The sequence below is a fragment of the Centruroides sculpturatus genome, unplaced genomic scaffold (assembly GCF_000671375.1).
Source record: "Centruroides sculpturatus isolate CEXI.00-Female unplaced genomic scaffold, Cexi_2.0 scaffold1775, whole genome shotgun sequence".
Taxonomy (NCBI): domain Eukaryota; kingdom Metazoa; phylum Arthropoda; class Arachnida; order Scorpiones; family Buthidae; genus Centruroides; species Centruroides sculpturatus.
In genome coordinates, this window is record NW_019385932.1 from 121,975 (window position 1) to 129,855 (window position 7,881).

The 7,881-nt window shown below is 36.2% G+C and overlaps 1 long non-coding RNA gene across 1 annotated transcript; it reads left to right on the top strand.

Moving 5' to 3' along the window:
- Positions 1-4,968: 4,968 nt before the first annotated feature.
- LOC111612646 lies at positions 4,969-7,830 on the top strand. Its single transcript, XR_002754645.1, has 3 exons — positions 4,969-4,992; positions 5,060-6,272; positions 7,095-7,830. It is a non-coding gene; the product is annotated as an uncharacterized LOC111612646 (long non-coding RNA).
- The last annotated feature ends 51 nt before the right edge of the window (positions 7,831-7,881 follow it).

Consider the following 7,881-nt stretch of genomic DNA (forward strand, 5'->3'; position numbering starts at 1 on the left):
TAAAGAATATTTTGTACCAGGTATGTATATCCACCACATATTTTATTTCACCAAGTAAGTTTTTATTTTATTTTAAATTTTAGCCCTTATATCGTGGCTAGCGATTCGGAATGTAATTGTGATATTAAAAATACTGTACATTTAGAGAAGTCTACGATTTTTACTGGCTTATCGAACAAACGAATACGAATGGACCCTAGACTATCACTGACGCGCAATTAACTGATTGCCCCTGGAAGTCGGCTTCTTACAGTAACAACTTCCTATTGTAAGTTTCCGACATTTCGGGGCAGAGCCGACCCTACCATAGGGCGAACGGAGCAGGCGCTAAGTCCTAGGAGGCGCCTCAGTGGTAAAGAAAATTAAAGGGTATAAATTAGGGGCAACCAAGGGTGGTGCCATAATAGGATCTCGCTCCATCCTAAAACTTGCCTCGGACCGGCACTGTTTCGGGGCAGTAAGTTAATTGCGCGTCAGGAAAAGCCTAGGGACCGATCGTATGTGAGTGTTGGCGGCAGAGGCAAAGATGACAAGTATCTTACCATAACCGTTTATTTTAACATTTAAGAGAACTTACAAAAGAATAATACAAGCTGTTGGGCGAGGAGCTCCGGATAACGGCGATCTTGTGCGGGATGATGCCAGACGTTGATGAAGCCCGGGGCAGTGGGGAAGAAGTGTCCATAGAACCGGTGGTGGACGTCGGCGTACGGAGTGGGCTGGTAGACGTTCCGACGAACACTTACAGGCAAGTGGCAAGCTCCGTCTTCTCTCCTCTCTCGACCTTAATCCGGGGGTTTTATACGATTTTCCCTCGAATCTTCCCCTCTTGATTGGTCTTGGGTCCCTTTCTCCTGTTTCGATTGGTCATTCTTCTGTTTCTAAGCAAGACAGAAACCAAGTCCGGCCGGGGATGGCGCCCGAACGTTGACAACTACGCTCATAATTTATGCCGTTTGGCCCCCCTTTTCTTGGACATCGGGCTTGACCGATCGGCCAGATGTTCTGTGTCCGCCTACTCCCCTTCCGCGACGGTCCCGGGCTCACATGATCTAACAGGTGTTCTTGGCCATAAGTCTCTCCTCTCTTGATTGTATACATTCTGACTCTTATATACGAGCACCCTGACAAAGCCCCTCTCACTCGGTTTGCATTCCCCTTTGTCGTTCATCATCGTATCGCGTTTATTTTAGAACCAGTGTTTTAGTTCGGTCGAGTCTACGAGTATACTGTCCCGACACGTGTTCTCGACCCGATTGAACTTCCGAAATTCCCTGGCATAGCAATTTTGCAAACAACCGAAATTCCGACGCGATTTTAGGATCCCTACACTATTTATCAAATGTCACGGCACGCCACTCCTTTCTCATAAAAAGTATTCCGTCACTCTTGACAGTGGAGTTTCTAGTTATGTATATAAGATGAAAATGTCGAGTTTAATGAAGCAATATCCGAAAATCCTTGAACTTGTTTTCTAAATTTGCATTGTAATTAGTCAACAATGCGTTCAATCGGTTGTTTGTTTCCGAAAGAATCACTACGTGGAAATAGTGAATTACTTTCTCTTGACATTTGTCACTGGGCTATAAAACCTATTTATTCATTAAAGCTTATTCTCACGGTCTACGATTGGCTAAAAATTGTCTTGCCCCGTAATGACTCATCACGTGCCACCCTTTCTGTTCCGTTCTTCTGGTTTTTAAGTATTTACAGACGTCGGGTTACTTGAGTTTACGCTATGAGTTCAGTTAGGTTTACGTTTAGTTGATGAAATTCACAATGTAAGTAAACACTTTTCGTAAATAATTATCGAAAATATATATAATAATCTATATTCCACGCGTTTTTTTCTTTTATTTTTGAGAGACGTCAGTAAAAGACGTAGGGGTACATATAGAATATGTTCCAGCAAAATAACTATATTTTTCCCTTTTGTATTGTGATGCAACCTAATTGATACGAAATGCGGTAATAGTTGATATTTACTGAATGGGCCCGTTTTTTCTAATTTTGCTCTCTTTAGACACCTCTCTAATAGACGTGTCCTAAACAATTAGAATTATTTGGGGGAGACGCGTATATTAAGAGCTATAAGCGAAAACGCATCGGATTACTTACTCAATTATTACCATACTTTTATTTATAAATTTTTATTTAACATGTTATAAAAATGTATTGCTTTTCCCGTTTTTAAGTATTATTTAAGTGTTTTAATATTCTGTGTTTGTAAATGCAAATTCCGTAGTTAAATACTTTCGTACACTAGTCTTAAACGGAAAGGGAAGAAAATATCTATTGTTTGAAAGCTTTTAGCAATTCTCAAGGGGATAATGAAATCTGTTTTAGCGTTGAGTGACCGCAGGCACACTAATTACCCAATTTGTGTCACAGCTGTTACAAGATTTTCATAGAAAAGTTCCTAAAGCGAATTGAAAGATTAGGAAAAATTAAAGTTAAAACATTATATATTTCCGAATATAAGTTACTAGTATTTTACTAAAAACAATTTATTTAATAGTAAAATATGATGATTTGTAATTATGCGTGATCATATAGAATTCGTACATGAGCGTTTTATCTTAATTGTTTTTCTTTTTGTAAAGTGCTATAAACAAAAAATCTTAGGACAAGTTTCCACTTTTTCCCACTGCTATTGGTAATTATTGGAGGACGGAGGAATACAAAACGTGTCACGTGACCTAATTTTGATGCCATTCAGTCACGTGGATAACTAGAAACGTCACTCAGCACGTGTCATTTCTGAGGTACAGTATTTCCTGACAACTTCTTTCTCGCGGAAAACATTTAAAATTAATTTTCGTATATTAAATACATTAATTATTAATAGTTCAAGTATTATGAAATTTGCGCACNGAAGATTCGGCATTATCCTTAAGTCTCATAATATAGAATATGTTCCAGCAAAATAACTATATTTTTCCCTTTTGTATTGTGATGCAACCTAATTGATACGAAATGCTGAAGATTCGGCATTATTTTTTAAGGCTCATAATATAAATAAAGTTATATATAAACGTAAAATAATACAGTGTTATGTGATTATGACGTGCAGATTTAAAATAATAACGATTCAAAAATGATGATTTTAATAACTAAATAAGATGCTTTGTTATAAACACGCACTAGCATCATTTCGACCGCATATTTGTAATGGGAAACTGCTATTTACAAACATTCGCCGACGCTAATATCTTTGTTTATCTGCTTTAAGACAATGTATATTTAAAATAGTCGTTAACAATCACAGTAAAAATCGAAAACGAAATATTAATTAGCCTATGTAATCAGAGAAGCAGAGATGTATGCTGGTCCGAAGAACTTTTTTCAAACGTCGTCGGGATGATGGCAGCGTGTACCTAAAATATATCGTACATTTCTAGTCACAAAATTAAATTTTTAAATCGTTGCTATTTTTAATCTACACATTCATCAGTCCTATTATATACATTTACTATATTCCTTAAATAGAGGTAAAAAAATATAACATATTGGTCGTCCTTAAAACTATACTCGGACCAATACTAATATATTCATTCTGAAATAAATTAATCTTTAATTTTATATAAAATAATATCAGGATTTTACTTATATATACTTTTATTTAACATGTTATAAAAATGTATTGCTTTTCCCGTTTTTAAGTATTATTTAAGTGTTTTAATATTCTGTGTTTGTAAATGCAAATTCCGTAGTTAAATACTTTCGTACACTAGTCTTAAACGGAAAGGGAAGAAAATATCTATTGTTTGAAAGCTTTTAGCAATTCTCAAGGGGATAATGAAATCTGTTTTAGCGTTGAGTGACCTCAGGCACACTAATTACCCAATTTGTGTCACAGCTGTTACAAGATTTTCATAGAAAAGTTCCTAAAGCGAATTGAAAGATTAGGAAAAATTAAAGTTAAAACATTATATATTTCCGAATATAATTTACTAGTATTTTACTAAAAACAATTTATTTAATAGTAAAATATGATGATTTGTAATTATGCGTGATCATATAGAATTCGTACATGAGCGTTTTATCTTAATTGTTTTTCTTTTTGTAAAGTGCTATAAACAAAAAATCTTAGGACAAGTTTCCACTTTTNGGAAATTTCCATGGACAACACCTGGTCCTAAAACGAATTAGAAAACAAATGACGGACAATCTGTTAAATTTAACATATTTAGATTTTTACAGCTATGGTTAGAAACATTTAAAATGTTCAACAACCCTGTTGTGTCCTTTGAGGTATACTAGTGATGTGACAAAAGAGGCATTTGACATTGACCGGTATCGGCACCCTCGGGATTTGGCAGCCGCGTATATGCACCTACCAGGACCGTCTCTGATTCCGTCCATTAAACACTCAGGGAGCTATTTGATAAGTGGATTGTTTTACGATTTAAAAGTAAAGAATATTTGATTTACGTTTATTTAGAAAGCTATATTTAATTATAATTTTCTTTAAAAGTATATTCATACAATTAAAGAATATTTTGTACCAGGTATGTATATCCACCACATATTTTATTTCACCAAGTAAGTTTTTATTTTATTTTAAATTTTAGCCCTTATATCGTGGCTAGCGATTCGGAATGTAATTGTGATATTAAAAATACTGTACATTTAGAGAAGTCTACGATTTTTACTGGCTTATCGAACAAACGAATACGAATGGACCCTAGACTATCACTGACGCGCAATTAACTGATTGCCCCTGGAAGTCGGCTTCTTACAGTAACAACTTCCTATTGTAAGTTTCCGACATTTCGGGGCAGAGCCGACCCTACCATAGGGCGAACGGAGCAGGCGCTAAGTCCTAGGAGGCGCCTCAGTGGTAAAGAAAATTAAAGGGTATAAATTAGGGGCAACCAAGGGTGGTGCCATAATAGGATCTCGCTCCATCCTAAAACTTGCCTCGGACCGGCACTGTTTCGGGGCAGTAAGTTAATTGCGCGTCAGGAAAAGCCTAGGGACCGATCGTATGTGAGTGTTGGCGGCAGAGGCAAAGATGACAAGTATCTTACCATAACCGTTTATTTTAACATTTAAGAGAACTTACAAAAGAATAATACAAGCTGTTGGGCGAGGAGCTCCGGATAACGGCGATCTTGTGCGGGATGATGCCAGACGTTGATGAAGCCCGGGGCAGTGGGGAAGAAGTGTCCATAGAACCGGTGGTGGACGTCGGCGTACGGAGTGGGCTGGTAGACGTTCCGACGAACACTTACAGGCAAGTGGCAAGCTCCGTCTTCTCTCCTCTCTCGACCTTAATCCGGGGGTTTTATACGATTTTCCCTCGAATCTTCCCCTCTTGATTGGTCTTGGGTCCCTTTCTCCTGTTTCGATTGGTCATTCTTCTGTTTCTAAGCAAGACAGAAACCAAGTCCGGCCGGGGATGGCGCCCGAACGTTGACAACTACGCTCATAATTTATGCCGTTTGGCCCCCCTTTTCTTGGACATCGGGCTTGACCGATCGGCCAGATGTTCTGTGTCCGCCTACTCCCCTTCCGCGACGGTCCCGGGCTCACATGATCTAACAGGTGTTCTTGGCCATAAGTCTCTCCTCTCTTGATTGTATACATTCTGACTCTTATATACGAGCACCCTGACAAAGCCCCTCTCACTCGGTTTGCATTCCCCTTTGTCGTTCATCATCGTATCGCGTTTATTTTAGAACCAGTGTTTTAGTTCGGTCGAGTCTACGAGTATACTGTCCCGACACGTGTTCTCGACCCGATTGAACTTCCGAAATTCCCTGACATAGCAATTTTGCAAACAACCGAAATTCCGACGCGATTTTAGGATCCCTACACTATTCATCAAATGTCACGGCACGCCACTCCTTTCTCATAAAAAGTATTCCGTCATTCTTGACAGTGGAGTTTCTAGTTATGTATATAAGATGAAAATGTCGAGTTTAATGAAGCAATATCCGAAAATCCTTGAACTTGTTTTCTAAATTTGCATTGTAATTAGTCAACAATGCGTTCAATCGGTTGTTTGTTTCCGAAAGAATCACTACGTGGAAATAGTGAATTACTTTCTCTTGACATTTGTCACTGGGCTATAAAACCTATTTATTCATTAAAGCTTATTCTCACGGTCTACGATTGGCTAAAAATTGTCTTGCCCCGTAATGACTCATCACGTGCCACCCTTTCTGTTCCGTTCTTCTGGTTTCTAAGTATTTACAGACGTCGGGTTACTTGAGTTTACGCTTTGAGTTCAGTTAGGTTTACGTTTAGTTGATGAAATTCACAATGTAAGTAAACACTTTTCGTAAATAATTATCGAAAATATATATAATAATCTATATTCCACGCGTTTTTTTCTTTTATTTTTGAGAGACGTCAGTAAAAGACGTAGGGGTACATATAGAATATGTTCCAGCAAAATAATTATATTTTTCCCTTTTGTATTGTGATGCAACCTAATTGATACGAAATGCGGTAATAGTTGATATTTACTGAATGGGCCCGTTTTTTCTAATTTTGCTCTCTTTAGACACCTCTCTAATAGACGTGTCCTAAACAATTAGAATTATTTGGGGGAGACGCGTATATTAAGAGCTATAAGCGAAAACGCATCGGATTACTTACTCAATTATTACCATACTTTTATTTATAAATTTTTATTTAACATGTTATAAAAATGTATTGCTTTTCCCGTTTTTAAGTATTATTTAAGTGTTTTAATATTCTGTGTTTGTAAATGCAAATTCCGTAGTTAAATACTTTCGTACACTAGTCTTAAACGGAAAGGGGAGAAAATATCTATTGTTTGAAAGCTTTTAGCAATTCTCAAGGGGATAATGAAATTTGTTTTAGCGTTGAGTGACCGCAGGCACACTAATTACCCAATTTGTGTCACAGCTGTTACAAGATTTTCATAGAAAAGTTTCTAAAGCGAATTGAAAGATTAGGAAAAATTAAAGTTAAAACATTATATATTTCCGAATATAATTTACTAGTATTTTACTAAGAGCAATTTATTTAATAGTAAAATATGATGATTTGTAATTATGCGCGATCATATAGAATTCGTACATGAGTGTTTTATCTTAATTGTTTTTCTTTTTATAAAGTGCTATAAACAAAAAATCTTAGGACAAGTTTCCACTTTTTCCCACTGCTATTGGTAATTATTGGAGGACGGAGGAATACAAAACGTGTCACGTGACCTAATTTTGATGCAATTCAGTCACGTGGATAACTAGAAACGTCACTCAGCACGTGTCATTTCTGAGGTACAGTATTTCCTGACAACTTCTTTCTCGCGGAAAACATTTAAAATTAATTTTCGTATATTAAATACATTAATTATTAATAGTTCAAGTATTATGAAATTTGCGCACTAATTACAAAATTTATATAATAATTATAACAGTTAGACGCGGATTTCAAAGCATTCCTTTGCATAAATGATAAGGCATTATAAATAATTCTCGTCGCATAGAACAAATAATTTTGTGATAAATCGATGTTGTAGAAGAGCAAACTTTGAATGCAAGATGTCTTTTATTTTGAAATTGTACCAATCGTTTTTTTAAATAAGAAGTTTTAATTTTCAAATGAATTTCCATTTTTCATTTAGCCTATTTACATTCATTACTTGTAGAAGTAGATGTTTTACAATGTATCGGTTTTCTAACTTATTTAAATTATGTCGACATTCGAACTCTCATTGTTTAAACCGACCTTGGTCGACTTTTCTATTCGTAACAAGTTTCATTTTTCTTTTTCGTTATTTCCATCCGGTCGTTTTTCACGAATTAATAATCAATGTTCAGGTTTTGTCGTAATAGAATTTAAAAGCATTAAATATTTGTATATATTTACCCTTCCTAAAGCGCGTAACTTAGCCACCGCACT